This window comes from Octodon degus, unplaced genomic scaffold (assembly GCF_000260255.1).
Source record: "Octodon degus isolate 3935 unplaced genomic scaffold, OctDeg1.0 scaffold00033, whole genome shotgun sequence".
NCBI classification, from domain to species: Eukaryota; Metazoa; Chordata; class Mammalia; order Rodentia; family Octodontidae; genus Octodon; species Octodon degus.
This window is the reverse complement of record NW_004524609.1, coordinates 15,032,474-15,035,643: the sequence shown is the minus strand read 5'-3', so window position 1 is coordinate 15,035,643 and position 3,170 is coordinate 15,032,474.

The following is a 3,170-nucleotide window of genomic DNA, read 5'->3' as shown; positions in this document are numbered from 1 at the left end:
CCCTTGCGCTTGCCAAGGAAGCGCTTATTCCACTGAGCCAGCTCCCCGGCCCCTTAAAAGGTAGTTTTTTAATGCAGGGGCCTAGCAGCCATTCCTATAATGCCAGCACTTAGGAGGCTGAGGATCACGTAAGTTGAAGCCTGAACTACATAGGCTATCTTGGCAAAACAGATGAAGTCGTTAAAAATGGATTCACTGGGGTCTGGGGAGATGGCTCAGTGGAATAAGCGCATCCCTGGCAAGCACAAGGGCCTGAGTTCAATCCCCAGTTCCTAAAAAAAAAAAAAAAAAAAAAAGGATTCACTTTTTAGTGTTAGTATATATGACAAAGCTTTCTTGTTATGAAAGGAAATATATATATACTTTTATATATTGGTTTTATATGTACTGTGTGCATCATGAACCTAGTAAGACTAGTTTCTTTAAGTAAACATGTCCAGGATAAAATAACTCAAAACTCCTTGGAGCTGGGCATGTTGGTACACTACTGTACTTAGGATGCTGGAGAGCTTAAGGCCAGCCCACACAATTTAATGACTGTCCTAAAATAAAGAACTGTGTATGGTGGTTCATTCCTGTAATCCCAGCACTGTTTTCTTTCTTTCTTTTTTTTTTTTTGGTGGTGCTGAGGATTGAACTCAGAACCCTGCGCTTGACTGCTGAGCTATCTCCCGTCCCCCAGCACTCTTGAGATGCTGACTAAATAAGTTTGAGCCTACTACTAATGACTGAGGAGGAACCTGCCTCAGAATAAAAGGAAGGGTGCTGGGAACATGGCTCAGTGCAAAGTTCCTGTGCTGAATTCCCAGCTCTGCAAAATAAAGAACACTACTTTTTATTTATTTATTTTTTGTGGAACTGGGGATTGAACTCAGGTCCTTGTGCTTGCCAGGGAAGTGCTTATTCCACTGAGCCATCTCCCCGGCCCCAAGAACACTACTTTTTTGCCTAATCTCTACCATTAGTGCATGGTTGTAAACATACTGTGTCTATACTACAGCCCTTGTCTGTTTATCTGTCTGTCCTTGGTACTGGCGACCAAACTTTTTTTTTTTTGTCTTTTTTTTGGCAGAATGGGGGATTGAACTCAGGCCTTTGTGCTTGCCAGGGAAGCACTTATTCCACTGAGCCATCTCCCCAGCCCCCCCCCCCCTTTTTTTTTCTTTTTTTTTTTTTTGTCTTTTTGAGACAGTGTCTCACTATGCAGTTCAGGCTGGGCTTGAGCTCACTTTGTAGTCCAGGCTGGTCTTTTTTTTTTTTTTTTTCTTGGTTTAGGCTGGTCTTTAACTCACAAAGATCCTCCTGCCTCAGCCTCCCCCTTCTGCCTTAGCCTACCAAGTACTGGGATTGCAGGTGTGCCACCATACCCAGCTTTTGCTTGGTTTCTGAATTATGTTTTTGGCTTAATATTATTTTTATTTTTTCCTAATATTATTATTATTTATTTATTTTTTTGGGGGGGCAGAACCAGGGATTGAACTCAGACCCTCTTGCTTGCCATGTAAGCACTTATTCTACTGAGCCATCTCCCTGGCCCCTCTAATATTATTTTTGATTGTTATTTATATTTTGGGGGATCTCACTGTATAATTCAGGCTGCCTTTGAACTCACTTTGTATCCCAGGCTGACCTGGAACTTGCAGCCATCCTTTTGCCTCAGCCTCAAAGTGCTGGGGTTACAGGTGTGTACCACCACACCTGACTTGTTTTTTTGAAGCAGGGTCTTACTGTGTAGTTCAGACTGGTCTTGAACGCATATTGATCCCAGGCTGACCTCAAATGTGACAATCTTTCTACTTCAGTCTCTTAAATGCTGGGATTGCAAAGTGTATTCCACATGCCCAACTAGCCTAATCCTATTTTAGGTATATTTATTTAATTTATTTATTTATTTTTTTGCCTGGCTCAGAATGCCTTCAGGGCATGTTTGGCTGGCTGGAGTGGTAGAGATTGAACCACAGTAATCTGAGACTGACTGCTTTGTTGAAGCAGCCACTTAAACAACTGAGCTGGGGCTGGTGAGATGGCTCAGTGGTCTAAAGCACCTACTTAGAACAAGCTTAGCATAGCACAGGGACCGCTGTTCAATCCCTCAGCACCACATGCCAACCAGCCCTGCCCTCTGGCGGGCTGAGCTCCCCCCTACCCCGACAAATAAATAAAAATTAAAAAAAAAAAACAACTGAGCTAAGGGGCAGGCCCTGGTATATTTATTTCTGTACATGTAAATTACTTTTTTTTATGAATTAATTTATTTATTTATTGGCGGAACCGGGGATTGAACTCAGACCCTTGTGCTTGCCAGGGAAGCACTTATTCCACTGAGCCATCTCCCCGGCCCCTAAATTACTTAATTTCATGGTATGTAAAAACTACCATGTTTTGTTTCTTTGACTTCAGTTTCTGTTCTTTAAACAAATCTTATGGCTGCTTCTATGTATAGCAGTAAAACTGGTTTGTGAGCATAATTGATTATAGAAAGATGCTCATAGTCTAAAGCACTTGCATAAGTCTGGGTGTGGTACTACAAGCCTGTAAGTCAGTGCCCAGTGCTGGGGAGGCTAAAAACAGGAATGGTCACTATGAGTCTGAGCTATTAGCTGTGTAGTGAGACCCTATACAAGGTGCATTTAAAAAATAAAAATAGGGCCAGCCAGATAGCTCAGTGGATTAAAGCGCCTGTTTAGGCAGATATAGGTCCTGGGGTTCGATCCCTGGCATGCCGTGCCGGCCCCGCACCTGGGGTGCGCTGAGAATGCGATTGAGACTGGATGTAGTGGCGCAGGCCTGTAATCCCAGCTCTTGGGCGGCTGCAAACGGGAGGATCACTATGAGTCAGTCTGGGTAGTGAGACCCTGTAGACCCTGTTCTATATACATTAAAAATAATAAAATAAGATAAAGTAAAAGTCCTTGCATAGCAAAGAAAATTTCCCCTGAAGTGATATTGGAAATTCAGATAATTCTTCCTACAACATGAAAATGTTCATATAAAATAATTATAGTATTGTAATATAATACAAAATATAGTGCTGGCGAGATAGCTCAGTGGTCTAAAGCACCTGCTTCGGCAAGCTTAGGCAAGCAATGCAGGGACCTCGGTTCGATCCCCAGCACCACATGCCATGCCAGCCTTGCCCCCAGGGTGGGCTGAGCTGACCATAAAAAATA